Raw genomic sequence first — 17,707 nt, 5'->3', positions numbered from 1 at the left:
TCTTCCGCTGTACATTTGCTCATTTTAAGGACATTACTTGGAGTCGATCATCGCAATGGGACCAAATGTTGATGATTTCGTCCAGGGGGATTAGGACGGGTAGTTTCACGGATAGCCGAGCTACACGTCTTCCTTTTACCCTATCTAAGCATACACCGATCGAGTGTACAAGTAACAACAAAATAAGCACCAGTTATGTTGCGGTGAGGTTTGTCAAACCTAATGGTACCGTCCCTATAAGTCGAGCTTACATAAAGTAACTAATATAATCAAGCTAAGGGATTTTTGATTTGAACTCATATGTATATTCTAGTAAGTTACTCGTGCCTAATATGTAAAATAGTTGTAAAAATAGTTTAAGAAATAGTTTCAAAAGCAGCATGTATCTCGTCCCAAAAATGTGGCTGAAAAAGGGACTGTAGACTCACCTTAGCAAAGCACCTGAAATATCTTAGCAAAACGTACTGTAGTCGAACAATCTCGACCGAACAACGCAACCTAATCATGTAAGTCATCTTAAGTATACACATATAGGTCATACTATGTCAACCCATAGTGTACGCAAAGTCCTAGTGCTCAGACTGACTCAACAAACAAGTAAAAGTCAACTAGTCCAAGTAAGTCAACTAGTCCAAGCAAGTCAACTAAAGTCAAACCAAAAGTCAACTCGGTCAAAGTGGTCAACTAAAGTCAAACATCTCATTAGGTCATGAAAACATGGTCAACATGTCGAACCTAGGTCAAGTATCACTTTACAGTTCATAGTTAAGCAAATTGTACATTCGCAGTCTAAAGCATGCCTTCGAAATACGTACATCGTAGAAAGATTCCACTATAGCTCATAGCACATAAATCATAAAATTATGACCAACTCCATATCACAACTAGACTTAAAATCGATTCCAAAAAGTCTGTCCAAAGCCTCATACGATATATAAAAGTCGGATATTAGAAGGGGTCTAGTTATGGTTTACTAAATCAGTTTCAGCACGCACGTCAGTTTTGAAAACTTTCTCTAAAAATATAGAAAATAGATTTTGACGAACGGCTAATTGAAAATTACTCCAGACATCTCAAAATATTAGTGATAAAATAATCAAAGACATCTCAATAGCCAATTTGTACAGTTTAATACATCTTTGCAGACCTTTCAGCTTTACTCATTAAACAGACACATCATTTGGTCAAGCTTATATCTCATGGCAAAACACGTTTTTAGAGATTAGAATACAAATGAAATATATCAAGTAACATATAAACTAACATATTCCAGAATATAAAGTCCTCAATCAACTTCTAGTTTACTCTAGGTAATTTATGTAATCTTGAAAACTGATTCAACACACTTTGAAAACCAAACCTTCGTTTTGACATAACGAGAGCATTACAAAAGCTTTTGACTCAAATCTTAAGTCTAACTTGCATATATATATATATATATATATATATATATATATATATATATATATATATATATATATATATATATATATATATATATATATATATATATATATGTATATATATATATATATATATATATATATATATATATATATATATATATCCCCCAAAATATCTTAGGCAAACCGGCATGTAGTCTCATACTCCTAGCCTTTTCATTCAATGTAAGATTCATATGTTCGGCGACCCCATTGTGTTGCGGTGTCTCCGGTACCGTTTTCAACATTCTAATACCGAGCTTTGCACAATGGTCTTTAAACTCAAGACTACCATATTCTCCTCCATTGTCCGACCTTAAGCACTTGACCTTTAAATTTGTCTCATTCTCATGTTTACTCCATCTCTATCCCCTTATCACATTCCATTATCATTTAATTTGGTTCATGAAGCTTACTTCAAAAAAAAATCATGTATGTTATATTTGTTTCAACATATTGAATTGCAAAAAACTCTTGCTCTGAATTTTTCTGGGACAATTCGAGGCAATATCCACCATCGCTTTCTTTCAAATCCAATCTTGATTATACCGTTGGTTTTTAACAATTGGTGACTAGATTATGCAAAAGAATTCGGGTGGGAAAAGGAAAAAGCCATACCAAAAACCCTTGGGGTTCTAAGGAATAATAAAATTGAATTTGATGAGCCTTATGTTTCGAACTACCTTATTACATGCATGTTTCCCTTATGTTTATGGTTTATGTTGGTTCTAGTTTTGTCAACAACAGAGTTGTAGAGGAAGAGGGTGAATCCAATGCTATAATTCTTTCTTGTAACATCAACAGTCTTAAACTTTTAACAAACGGTATCTAATGTAAGTTTAAATAGAATAACAATAGAAGTAAATTTCAATATATTCTTTCATTTATAATCAAATTCAAAGAATCACAGCTAACTTAAGTCGAATGTTAACCGGTTAATACAGTTTTACTTTGCTAAACTTTGAATAATCTAAAAGCTAAGACAAACATAATACAAAGACTAGAATATATCATGCTACAAAAAAATAAAACTTAAACGGTTAGGAATTTTAGTGAGCCTCAACAAGAACTTGATAACCCCAAGTTATCAAACCCACGAACAATAAACAAATAATTCAAGTGAACAAAGAAATTGCAAGAACGTAAATAGAACACAAGAATATAACGTGGTTATATCCAATATTGCTATTGGTTTAATCCACGGCCAGCCAAATAGCATTCATATTATTGAAATTTTGTGGTACAATTTACAGGGTTACATATGAGGTTATTTATAGGAGAAAATAATAGCTTAGGGAGCAAACTAAGATTATTCTAGAACCATAATACATATACGAGTCCTAATTATATCAATAAATCTTCCACGTACGTGAGACTTCTAAAAGGATTCATGCTTTTAATAAATATCACATTTGGTGAGCCTGATGTCACCATTGGTGACATTCATGTTTCTTCAGCTTCAAACTAGCTCGATCCTAATTGTCACGCTATGAAACAATTTCTCACATTTGAGCCCACATGCAATCACTTTTGTTTCTCACGTATTGGACATATAGTCACCAAATGTGACTTGTTGATCCCAATTAATTGTTTATATCTCCTTCAAACTTTACTCCAACAATCTCCCACTTAAAGGAGTATTTAAACAAACCAAACTTTAACCTGATCACCATCAATATCATTTCAGGTCTATATTCAATATTATTTTTGTCACTTTAGAAGCATTCCAACGAATAGATCTCAATAAGATACACATTTTCAAAAAAAAATAAAAATGGTGACTAAATCGGAGCTACAATCCAAAAGATATGGTCATTCGAAGTTTTTCCCCAACAAGCACCAAACACCAAGCACAATGCACCATGCATCATGCACCAAGCACCTGCACCACGCACTGTGTGTAGTGACCCGAACTTTTCCATGTTTATATATATTAAATGAAATTGATTTTTACATGATTAAGTGTTTCCAACATGTTAAGCAATCAAATTGTTAAGACTTGATTATTTGAAATGAGTTTCATGTAGACAATTGACCACCCAAGTTGACCGCGATTCACGAACGTTAAAACTTGTAAAAACGACATGACGATATATATATATATATATATATATATATATATATATATATATATATATATATATATATATATATATATATATATATATATATATATATATATATATATATATATATGAATATACATATAGTTAACATGAGATTATGATAAGTAAGTATCTCCATAAGTTTATTAACAATGAATTATATACATAAAAATGAGACTACTAAGTTAAGAAACTCGAAACGACATATATAACGAATATCGTTATTACAACGTCTTACTAAATACATATGTATCATATTAAGATATTGTTACACTATATTTAACATGATAAAATGATAATTATATATATCATTAAGTATGTTAACAATGAACTACATATGTAAAAACAAGACTACTAACTTAAGGATTTCGAAACGAGACATATATGTAACGATTATCGTTGTAACGACATTTAAATGTGTATATATATATATATATATATCATATTAAGATATATTAATATATCATAATATCATGATAAGATAATAATTTAACATCTCATTAGATATAATAAACAATGTGTTAACAACATTAAATGAGATCGTTAACTTAAAGGTTTCAAAACAACACTTACATGTAACGATTAACGATGACTTAACGACTCAGTTAAAATGTATATACATGTAGTGTACTTAGATGTATTAATATACTTTTGGAAGACTTCAAGATATATATCAAAACACTCATACTTAACGAAAATGGGTACAGTTACATTCCCATTCTTTTTCCATCAAGAATTCTAGTCGTATTCATACTCGTATTATACACAGCTTCTAGACGTACTTACTGTGGGTATATACCAATTGGAACTAGCATGAGATTCCACTCTTGATTATGTCATGTATGACTAATCAATTTTAACTTCTACCATGAACTAGTCAACTAACTAGAACTCCTTTTAACCCCACTCACCACTCACCACTCACCACTTACCACTCATCATTCACTCCATTTCACTTCCAATTCTCTTTCTAATTCTCTCTCAACACACACACACACACACACACACACTTATGAATGAATTTTTCCAGTAGCAAATCATCATCTTCATCAAAAATTACTTCAAGAATCAAGCTATAATCATCTTAGGAAGAACACTTCAAGAACACTTCGAAAATCCTTTCAAGTTTACTAGTTTACATCCAAGCTTTCTAATCCATTCCAAGTAATCATCCAAGATCAAGAAACCTTTGTTATTTACAGTAGGTTATCTTTCTTATTCAAGGTAATATTCATATTCAAACTTTGATTCAATTTCTATAACTATAAACTATCTTAATTCGAGTAAAAATCTTACTTGAACTTGTTTTTGTGTCATGATCCTACTTCAAGAACTTTCAAGCCATCCAAGATCCTTTGAAGCTAGATCATTTCTTGTCACTTCTAGTAGGTTTACCTACTAAACTTGAGGTAGTAATGATGTTCATAACATCATTCAATTCATATATATAAAACTATCTTATTCGAAGGTTTAAACTCGTAATCACTAGAACATAGTTTAGTTAATTCTAAACTTGTTCGAAAACAAAAGTTAATCCTTCTAATTTGATTTTTAAAATCAACTAAACACATGTTCTATATCTATATGATATGCTAACTTAATGATTTAAAACCTGGAAACACAAAAAACACCGTAAAACAGGATATACGCCGTCGTAGTAACACCGCGGGCTGTTTTGGGTTTGATAATTAAAAACTATGATAAACTTTGATTTAAAAGTTGTTTTTTTGGGAAAATGATTTTTATTATGAACATGAAACTATATCCAAAAATCATGGTTAAACTCAAAGTGAAAGTATGTTTTTCAAAATGGTCATCAAGACGTCGTTCTTTCGACTGAAATGACCACCTCTTACAAAAATGACTTGTAACTTATATTTCTGACTATAAACCTATACTTTTTCTATTTATATTCATAAAATAGAGTTCAATATGAAACCATAGCAATTTGATTCACTCAAAACAGATTTAAAACGAAGAAGTTATGGGTAAAACAAGATTGGATATTTTTGATTGTTGTAGCTACGGGAAATATTGTAACAATTCTATACAAATCATATCCTAGCTAACTTATATTATATTATTCATGTATTCTAATATATATTATGTAATCTTGGAATACCATAGACACGTATACAATGTTTTGACATATCATATCGACCCATCTATATAATATATTTTGGAACAACCATAGACACTCTATATGCAGTAATGTTGGAGTTAGCTATACAGGGTTGAGGTTGATTCCAAAATAATATATATAGTTTGAGTTGTGGTCTAGCCTGAGGCTTTTATACACTCTATATGCAGTAATGTTGGAGTTAGCTATACAGGGTTGAGGTTGATTCCAAAATAATATATATAGTTTGAGTTGTGGTCTAGCCTGAGGCTTGTATACACTGGGTCGTGGATTGATCCAAGATAATTTATATTTATTTATTTCTGTACATCTAACTGTGGATAACTAGCTGTAGGTTACTAACGAGGACTGCTGACTTAACAAACTCAAATCATTAAAACGTAATAAAAAATGTTGTAAATATATTTTGATCATACTTTGATATATATGTACATATTTGTATAGGTTCGTGAATCGACCAGTGGCCATGTCTTACTTCCCGACGAAGTAAAAATCTGTAAAAGTGAGTTATAGTCCCACTTTTAAAATCTAATATTTTGGGATGAGAATACATGCAGTTTTATAAATGTTTTACGAAATAGACACAAGTAAATGAAACTACATTATATGGGTGAATGATCGAAGCCGAATATGCCCCTTTTACTTGGTAACCTAAGAATTAGTAAACCAATCTACTAATTGACGCGAATCCTAAAGATAGATCTATTGGGCCTAACGAACCCCATCCAAAGTACCGGATGCTTTAGTACTTCGATGTTATTTTTATCATGTCCGAAGGATTTCCCGGAATGATAGGGGATATTCTTATATGCATCTTGTTAATGTCGGTTACCAGGTGTTCACCATATGAATGATTTTTATCTCTATGTATGGGATGTATATTGAAATATGAAATCTTGTGGTCTATTATTATGATTTGATAATATATAGGTTAAACCTATAACTCACCAACATTTTTATTGACGTTTTAAGCATGTTTATTCTCAGGTGATTATTAAGAGCTTCCGCTGTTGCATACTAAAATAAGGACAAGATTTGGAGGCCATGCTTGTATGATATTATGTAAAAACTGCATTCAAGAAACTTATTTTTGATGTAATATATTCTTATTGTAAACCATTATGTAATGGTCGTGTGTAAACGGTATATTTTAGATTATCATTATTTGATAATCTACGTAATGCTTTTTAAAACTTTATAGATAAAATAAAGGTTATGGTTGTTTTAAAAATGAATGCAGTCTTTGAAAAACGTCTCATATAGAGGTCAAAACCTCGCGACGAAATCAATTAATATGGAACGTTTATAATCAATATGAACGGGACATTTCACTGTGCATGGTTCTTGGTGCGTGTTAGCAAGTAAAAGTGCCTGTTTCGGTCATTTTCTCGTAACCAAACATCACACACCAAGATCCACGCAGCATGCATTGTGTATAGTGCGTGAATAGGGGGCATTTCTTGCAATTTTTATTTTTTGGAGCATATTGTTAAACACTTCTGGAAATAGGAGCATTTTGACCAAAATACCCTATTTATAGTGTATTTGTTTAGATGTTTTGAAAAAGCATCTGATAAAAGTATCTTCTATCTTCTATTATATGACTTTTGAGTTAAGTCAATAGTAGTTTTTATTCATTTATCTCTTTTAATAGGGTGATGATATGTACACAACTCATTTTTGTTATGTACATAATCATCATGCTTTACAGTATTGTACAGCACAACACTGTAAAGCATGATAGTTGTGTACATAACAAAAATGGGTTGTGTACATATCACTCCCCCTTTCAATATTGTCTAGGTGTTTTAAAATCTTCTTGAGTGTTTATTACTATTTTAAAATAATGATAGTCTTATAAAAAATAATAAGAACTATTGATGTAAAATTATATATTATTTTGAGTAAGGTAGTATTTCACTGTTGATGTACGATCTTCTGAAGCTAATCTTCGTTCAATGATAAATGCGGAGTATATTTCAATAATGTGCGTGTTAGGATTTAGGACCTAACAATAAGAGTAATTTTCAAAAAAATCACCCTCCCATAATAGACAAACGAAGACAATAACAAAAAAAATAAGAACACGATAATTTAATGTGGTTATAAGTAATCAAAGATTGATTACTTTAATCCACGTTAAATTATCGCGTATTAGCGTTCTTATTTTCTTTGTTATTGTCTTCATTTGTCTATTGTGGGAGGGTGATTTTTTTGGAAAACACTCTTATTGTTAGGTCCTAAATCTTAACAATTGGTATCAGAGCACAAGGTTTCGAGTTTAGGAAAATGGCGGAAAACGGGAAATTTAGAATCGATAGATTTGATGGAACAGACTTCGGCTTTTGAAAGATGCAAATTGAAGATTACTTGTATTAAAAGAAGCTACACCAACCCTTGTTATAGATCAAACCTGAAGGCATGGATGATGCCAATTGGACTCTTTTGGATTTCCAAGCTTTGGATGTGATTCGTCTTTCTCTTACCAAGAATGTTGCGTATAACGTTGTGAACGAGAAGATGACTTTTTCATGTTTGAAGGCTCTCTCCAACATGTATGAAAAACCTACGGCCGCGAATAAGGTTTTCTTATGCGATAATTGTTCAACACGAAGATGAGGGAAGGTTCGAGTGCAACGGATCACATCAACGAATTCAACAATATTATATCAAGGCTTGAATCGATAGACCTCAAGTTTGATGATGAACTAAAAGCACTAATCTTGCTTTCATCGTTATCGAAAGTTGGTCGGGTACGATTATCGCGGTTAGTATCTCTACGGGAACTACTAAGCTAGCGTTTGAATGTATTAGGGATTTGATTCTAGTTGAAGACACTCGTAGGAGAAACTCGGGGGAATCATCATCCGAATCCTTGTGAAGTGCCGACAACCGTGGTAGGAAAATTGATTGTGGAGAGAAGAAGGGTAGGAAGAAGTCTAAGTTAAGGAATCATTTTATTTTTCAACACATAGTAGATGGTACTTTAATATTGAAGAAAGTCCTTGGTATGAAGAATCCCGCGGATATGCTTATTAAAGTGGTGACGACGGACAAGTTGAGGTTTTGCATTTCCTCAACCGGTCTTCTCATGAATTGATGAGGGAAGATGACCTACTAGAGAGATAGAGAGATGGTGGCTCTAGTCTAACAAGAAGTGTTGAAGACATTGTATCGAAAGTTTACTATTCCGACGTATGTGATGAGTGTGCGTGTCCCAAATGGCGTTTTGGCGGTATGTATGGTGGTTTGACAATCTTGGTTAGTGCTGGGTTGACAAATATTGGGTTTTGTTAAAGTCTCCTTGAAGTGGTAGATTGTTGGATTGAAGTAGCTTGAACAAATCGAAGGAACAGCAAGACTCGTGACCGCGAGGGTCAAACTCGCGATCGCGAGTATGGTATAGACAGGAGCTCGCGAAGTGGAATGTTGGATTTGTGGCTGGAGATTAAGCTCAGGGTATATCTCGCGATCATTAGAATAAAGGCAAGGAATGCCTCGCGATCGCGAATCGGGAGCTGGTCGGCAAAAGTTTCCAAGAAACCGAGTTTTCTTGGTCCCTAAGTTGTTTCCTTGTTATCTTATGCCTATATAAACACCCTAATGTAACCCATACCATGTATCACGAATTATATCAATAAAATCTTTCTAGTTTGGTCCGTGGATTAAAGTAATCAACCTTTGATTACATATTGTTGGGTCCTAAATCCTAACACTGAGTAAGTTTTTCAATTAAGTACTAGAAAACTAAATAACAATAAATATATATGTAACATTATTATAATATCCGACGTTGACGATTATTAGACCTTTATAATCACGAGGTTTCAATAGAGTTTTCTTTTATAATAAATAAATCAACAAAAATTCTAATCTTACAATATGGTTTTGAGATTTAAAACTAATTGTAGACGTTATTTGGATCTTAGATCAAACGTAAAACCTAGGTTAAAGGCGGAAAACAATAACTAGGGTGAATCGAATACGAGTTTCACTTTCGGGATCAATCTAACCAACAATATGTTGAAATAATCGACGCCTAGATGTTTGTATTCAGTTGGGGTTTGGTCTGGGACTGTAATCACAGAGAATTACGACGGCTAAAGGGTATTGAGTGTGTAACCTAACAATGAAACCCAAAACCCGTATTTATATATAATCACAGTGACCATCGGCCGGTGGTCTCTGACCTACGGTCGATGGTGATAGTCCCTCGACCGATGGTCTCTACCATCGGTCGATGGTCTGAGCAGCCAACCAAACTGCTCGAACCATTTCACGTCATTATATTAAACAATCCAAACACAATGTATTAATGACGTAGTCCTTACACTACTAAAATAGAAAATACAATACGAATAGAACTCATTACAAAATAGAACTTGGGATTATGCACCAACAAACTCCCCCTAAGACCTAGTTCTATATCAAAAATCTTCAGTCGTCATTCAATTCATTCGTACAGATCGATCACCATATTGTTCAAGTAACACAGCTTAGCTACTTTCACATACTGTTCAGCCTGCACCTTATTCTCTCGTCGATAGAGCATACGATTATAATACAACATAAAAATATCAGCCTCGGTACAGTTTCGCAGTCAAATCGGATCCAATACACGAATGCATTCAATATCATTCTCATTCACCTTATCAAGCACAATCACAGCTTCTTCTGAACGATCATCATAAAACCACCATCTGAATCTCTGACTCCAATTTTGTGGCAGCTTCCTCAACCTAGGTTTTACGTTTGATCTAAGATCCAAATAATGTCTACAAAGTGGTATCAGAGCTGTGGCTTCCTGATCAAAACGTTTTTGAGTCGAATCAAGTGTTTTTGTTTTAGGGTTTTTGGTCTAAACGGCTTTTTGAGTAAAAGTTGAGATTTTTACGTTTAATTCTTGTGTTTTTGTGTTTATTATTATTACTGGGTGTTTTTCTGAAGTTTCTACCGGTTTTGTTTAAGTCTAGAACGTCAAAATCGATCAAAATTGAAGTTTTTATCGAAAACCCTAGCTTTTTCTGCCCAGAATTCGTAAGAACTACCCTCGGCCGATCGTCTCTGACCATCGACAGTTCGTCCCGACCCTAGATCATTCGTCATACACAATCGACCGATCGTCTCTTATTGAACTGGAGGATAGTCTTTCATAACATAGAATCTTTTATCTTCACCATCGGCCGTTCGTCTCTTGACCATCGACCGATCGTCACCTACCATCGGCCGATTGTATCTTCCATCGACCGACGGTCATAATTCTAAGATTCAGTTACAAGGTCTACACCATCAGCCGTTAGTCATCGACCTCCGACCGATCGTAACAGACCTTCGACCGATCGTCACAGAACTCCGACCGATTGTCTTGTCCTTCGGTCGATCCTCTTTTGAGAAAGAATCTTATAATTATATTTAATTAATCTTAATCAATCTTAATCAGTTAAAATATATGACACAAACGAACAAGTGATGAATGAATACAGTGCATTAGTTATTGCACCTGGACTACAAAAGCTATTACTGAATGAAAGTGAATCTGGTTCTTCGAATAAAGTACCTAGACTTGACAACCTTAAGAACTTCTTGGACTGGAAAGTTAGGTTTGTTATTTACTTAAACGGTGTCGACTCTAGACTTTGGGAATGTATTGAGAATCCGTATGTATGGCCATGCGGAGCAAATGGTGAACCCAAAGAAACTTCACAGTTTAGTCTCACAGAGCATGAAGAGTACAATCTTGAGTGTTGATGTTATGCTCAGCTAACCCAAGCGTTGTCAAAGGAGATTTTTCAGCAATTTAAAAACCAAAACAAGACATCGTATACTATCTAGTTGGCTCTTCAATCAGCAACAGAAGGAACATCTACTTATCGTGCGACTAAGGGTAAGGTTTTGAAGGATGAATGGAGGGTGTTTGCAGCTCTTCCATCAGAATCTCTAGGACAGACTTTGGAAAGATATCGATTATTAGTTGCAGAGATGGCAGATTATGGGATTGAGGTGCCTGATGAAAAGGCAGTAAGGGTGTTGAAAGATGGACTTCTAGAAAAGTGGGATCATGAGATAGAAAAGATTCAGAACAGGTACAGTTCGTCAGGTCGTTCGTTGACACTAACAGCTTTTACTTCGAAGTTGATGGAGAAAGACATTCAGGATGAAGCAAAGAGAAAGAGACTTGGTTCTGTAGCTGCTGTTGCATCAACTTTAGCTTCATCTTCTGGTACTCATGCTCCACTACAGACAGCGTACATATCAGCCAATGCTTCACAAATGTCTGCACCATCATCTCAGTCCGGCTACTTTAATGCTAAATTACAAGCTCAAAATTCTACAATTAAGATGATTGAAGATTCTCCGATTCAACAGAATCAGACTCAGACTCAGAATCCTGTGTTTCAAACTGAGAATATCAAGAAGAGATCTCGCGAATCTATTCAGGAAGATATGGCATTGGCAGCTATTGTTGTTAACTCATACAACGATATGATTGGTGGACAAGTGCTTAATAGTCATCTTGAAAATGAAGACTATGATCAGATTGATGAGGACGAGCTTGAGAGAATGGATATACTCTACTATGTGGGTAGCATTGTGAGACGTGCTAGAAAGTACTTGAAGAGAACAGGACAAAGATCGTTGAGTTTAAATCGAGATTCGAAGTTTGGTTTTGATATGTCAAAGGTTAGGTGCTACAATTGTGATGAATATGGTCACTTTAAGAAAACTTGCACGAGACCACCCAAGCCTGGTTTTCATGATCCTTTTCACCAGACAACCATCTCAGTTACACCACAACATGTAATTGTAGAGAAAGAATCTTCGGGTTCAGTTCAATCCAAGGCTTTGACTACAACGTATGCGGATGAAGTATGTGACTGGTCCATCTCGGTAGATACACAAAAAGCTAACGTTATGTTTGTAGGTAAAAGTGAAGCAGAAATTGAAGAGGAAAGAATTGTTCGAAAAAATGCAGGTTGTACGGGTAAGGATAATCCGAATTGCACATGCTATGTGTGCAAATGTGATGCTAGGTTGAAGAGAGCAGAAGAGCTTATGAAATTTTGCTTCAGGAAGAGGATTAAAGATAGGTTGTATGACAAGTTTCGCAAAGCTAAGGACTTATCAGATCTTGAGGTTACTACTGACTCGTCTGATGAAGAAGAAGGGATGAATTGTCATGTTGGTACTTGGTTCAGGAAAGAGCTTGAACATTTGCTCAACTGTGATCTTAAGAGTGGTGATGAGAAGATTGTTACGGTTCAGAGTCCAGTTTGTTCAGATCAAGGTGAAGGTAAAGGAGGTTATGAGGTTGATTACTCGGATAGTACGAGTTCAGAGTCAGAATCAGAATCAGATGCAGATTCTCATGTTGGAAGAAATGACTATGCATTCATGGCCAACACGTCCGGTAATGATAAGGTATGTATTGACTTAGTTTCTAATTGTTCTAAATGCATTGGTTATGAACAGGAAATTGAGAGGCTTGAATGTGTTTTCACTAAGCTTAATGAGATATCTGTTTCATGTGAGACTTGTCCTAAGCTTAGAATTGACCTTAAGAATCTAAGTTTGGAGAATCAGACTAATAAAAAGAACTATGATGATGCGCTTTTCTACCTTAATAAACAGAAAGACTATGTTGATGTGATTAAGTCTTTAGAAAATCAGGTAGGTCACTTAAAATCAACTGTTATAGATGATGGAAAAGTGATTACTATGTATTTGGGACAGATAGAGACTCTTAAGGCAGAAAGGGATTCATTTAAGTTAAAATACGAGTCTGAGAAATCTAGGATTGACAATTGGCAGAGAATGTCTTATGTGAAACAAACTTTGAATCCTCCTAAACAGCAGGGTTTAGGTTACAACCAGGTTGCCCCACCACTTTTAGGTGAGTATATTAACAAACCGATTGAGAAAAGTAAGGGTCCAGTTGTAGAACAAGAATATGGTAAGCCTAAAGAAACACCTGTTGAGAGTTCTGGTTAGGTAGTTGAGTCAGAAAAACCTTTAGATGTTGTCTATGAAACAGAGTCAGATACTGATATCGACACTGAGAAAGACAGCAAACCTTTTAAGCTTATCACTAAACCGGTTACCATTCTGAAAAATCCTGCTAATGCTAGTAAGATGACTGAAAGTCAAAAGGCTCAGTCTAAGAGCACTGTGACTCCCAAACAGAATAAGAAGAAGAACACTCAGGGAGTGTCAACTAAGTTTATTAGTAAAGGAAGGATAGACGAATCAGGTCCTAAGGTAGAACAACCACCAACAGGTGCGAGTTCCAATTCTGGTAATGTGTCCAAGTATGTTCCGTCTGGTCGTCGACAGACTGTTAAGCAACAAGTCTCGTCACCCCCTACGACTAGACAACGTACTGAACCACCTAGGAGATAGTTTTCACCAATAAGACGCAAATTGTATAACTCTCATGATGTTGATAATGTTAACTGCTTCAATTATGGGAGGTTGGGACATAGGACTATGAATTGTAGACCCATTCGACAGACACCCAGAAGGAAGGTTGATCTTAGTCCAAATCATTTCTTTAATAGGAGATCACCTTCAACAGTGTTTAATTCTTCTTCTGTGAAAACAAATGATAAAAAGGTATTTCAAACTAATGATTACTATAGAAAACCATTACTGAATAACACAGTTTGGAAACCTAAATCAGAAGTTAAGGGTGTTCAAAATCATGAAGGACCTTCTGGATCTAAAGGACAATGGGTGGAGTTGCCAGTTGTTGGTATTGATGGGAAAACCACTGCCATTAGGGCATGGGTGGCCCTTTCTAACTAATCCTCTTACTTTAATGTGCAGGTCGCCAACAATCCATGATGCAGTACTTGGATTGTTGATAGTGGGGCGTCCAGGCACATGACAGGGAACTTGTCTTTGCTATCTAATGTGAAAACAGTGGATGGAGGACCAGTTTCTTTTGCAGGCAGTGAAGGAGGATTTATTACTGCTCAGGGTGTTATTGCTAATGAGAACGTCAGCTTTGATAAAGTTAATTATGTAGAGCAGATGTCGAACAATCTGCTTTCAGTTTCACAAGTTGCTGACAAAAAGTATACCATCGTATTTGATGATAAGTTTTGTTATATTTTGAGAAAAGAGTTTTTTATTCCGGAAGACATGATTCTGATGACGGCTCCTAGGTGCAAGGATCTCTATATCCTTGATATGCGTAAGGCTCATGTTAAAGCACCTACAGGCCATCAGGCATTTGTTTCTAAGGCTACTGAATAGGAGTCGATTATCTGGCATAAGCGTATGGGTCATCTGAGTATAAGGAAGATGAATAATCTTGTCCACAATGAATTAGTTGAAGGTGTGAATGTTAAGAGTTTTCATATTCCTGAAGGTTGTCTTCCGTGTAAGCAAGGGAAATAGACTAAGAAGTCACATACTGCCAAGAAGCATCATTCAGTTAATATTCCTTTGGAATTGCTACACATGGACCTCTTTGGTCCAGTTAACTGTAAAACTCTCACCGGAGAGTCTTACTGCTTGGTGGTTACAGATGAATATTCCTGTTTCTCGTGGGTTGTGATGTTGAAACACAAGTCAGATACTTTCGATCATATTAAAGTTTTGATTCTGAAGCTCAAAAGTTTGTATAAGTTGAAGGTTAGAAAGATTCGTTCTGATAATGGTACGGAATTTAAGAACAATCAGATGCTGCTGTTCTGTAATGAGAAGGGGATACAATAACAGTTTAGTCCTGCTTATACACCGCAATCAAACGGTGTTGCTGAAAGAAAGAATAGAACTCTAATTGAAACTGCAAGAACAATGCTTGATGATTCATGTCTTCCAATTGTTTTCTGGGGTGAAGCCGTGAGTACTGCATGCTACGTGATGAACCGAGTTCTAGTGGTGAAGAGACATGGTAAAACATGTTATGAACTGTTACACAAGAGAAAGTCAAACATTAAACATTTTGAACCCTTTGGTGCACCTTGTACTATTCTGGTACGAGACGCTGGAGGAAAATTTAATTCAAAGGTGATCTCTGGTATCTTCTTGGGATATGGGAATCCGAAAAAATGGGTGTATAATACTGAGTCCAAGTGTGTGGAAGAACGTTATGAGGTTGATATTCAACGCAATGCTCCACCTCGTATTAGTAAAGGATTTGCATGGCAGTTTGAATATGATAAGTTATTTGATTCCTTCAATCTTCCGCCAGATGCTACAGATGAAGAAGTTCTGACTCATATATTGTTTGATTCTCAAAACTCTTCTGAGAATGTTATTACTACTCCAATCAGGTTCAGAATCTGATTTCTAGCTTGCAACCAAGTCCGCAGAGTGTTAGAGGTGATTTTAATTCAAATGAGAACGGGGTAGTATATACATATGAAGATAGTGATCTGGAAGATGACGAGGAAGTTAGTCGAACGCAACTGACTGAGGAACATCTTAATCCTCTATATAATCAACCACCTACTGTAACAGTGACTGAACCGCCAACTGAAGCAGGAGGTGTGCATAGATCCAATCGTGTTATTCTGCCACCTAAACATCTTGATGATTATTATGTGGATTCAAGAGGCATTCCTCACATCAGTATTCCTCAAGTGAAGTCTAATGAAGCTTCTACGTCTGAAGTTCCGGCTACATCAGAAGTTCCTGTGACAAGTGTAAGTTCAACAGTAGCAGAAGATGTTCAGACAGAGAGTGCGAATGTGGTAACAGCTTTTTATTCAACGTTGAATAAGTCAGGAAGAATATTTGTGCATGCTCACTCATGTTATGTGTGTCAAATCGAACCTAAAGATGCTTATGAAGCATTGAAGTTTGACGAGTGGGTTAGTGCAATGCAAGAGGAGCTGTTACAATTCAAACATTTAAAGGTTTGGAAGCTAGTCAATCCACCGCATGGTTGTGTGCCCTATGGTCTTCGATGGGTTTTGAAAAATAAGAAGGATGAACAGGGTATCGTTATCAGAAACAAAGCTAGACTGGTGGTAAAGGGATATCAACAGATCCCTAAAATTGACTATGATGAGGTTTTTGCTCCGGTTGCACGATTGGAAGCAATCAGGATTTTCTTGGCTTTTGCATCCTTCATGGGTTTTAAAGTTTTTCAGATGGATGTCAAAAGCACATTTTTGTACGGAGAGATCAATGAAAGAGTGTTTGTTGAACAACCACCTGGTTTCGAAGACCCGCATTTCCCAGAAAAGGTTTATCGACTTGAAAAGGCACTTTATGGTCTTCACCAAGCTCCTGGAGCATGGTATGCAACATTGTCCAACTACATGATTGAAAATGGTTTCAGGAGAGGTGTCATTGATCAGACACTTTTCATCAAGAAAAAGGGACAACATCTTATGTTAGTGCAGGTTTATGTGGATGATATTATCTTCGGGTCAACAGATCAGGGAATGGTTGATGAGTTTGAGAAAGTCATGCAGCAGAAGTTAAAGATGAGTTCAATGGGAACGATAAAGTTTTTCTTAGGTCTACAGGTAGCTCAGACGGATAAAGGCATCTTCTTGCATCAAACCAAGTATGTAGCTGATATTCTGAAGAGGTTTCAAATGGAAGTAGAAAGACCTGCTAAGACTCCGTTGTCTGTAAATCATGGGATATCTCCTGATTGTGAGGGTGCTTCAGTGGACCAAACGTTATACAGGGCAATCATAGGTTCTCTAATGTATCTTACAGCTTCTCGACCAGATATCATGTTTGCGATTTGTCTGTGTGCTCGTTATCAGGCAAATCCTAATGTTCATCATATGTTAGTGGTTAAGAAGATTCTGAGGTATTTGAAAGATACACTGAGCTTAGGTTTATGGTATCCGTTTGAGGATAGTTTTGATCTCACAGCGTATAGTGATTCGGACTATGGAGGTTGTAAGAAAGATTTTAAGTCAACATCAGGAGGTTGTCAGTTTCTGGGAAGCAAACTTGTTACCTGGCAGTGTAAGAAGCAGACAGCTGTGGCTCAGTCCACTTGTGAAGCAGAATACATTGCTGCGGCCAGCTGTACATCTCAGGTCATC

The sequence above is a fragment of the Rutidosis leptorrhynchoides genome, chromosome 5 (genome assembly GCF_046630445.1).
Source record: "Rutidosis leptorrhynchoides isolate AG116_Rl617_1_P2 chromosome 5, CSIRO_AGI_Rlap_v1, whole genome shotgun sequence".
Lineage (NCBI taxonomy): Eukaryota > Viridiplantae > Streptophyta > Magnoliopsida > Asterales > Asteraceae > Rutidosis > Rutidosis leptorrhynchoides.
This window is presented reverse-complemented; position numbering follows the sequence as displayed.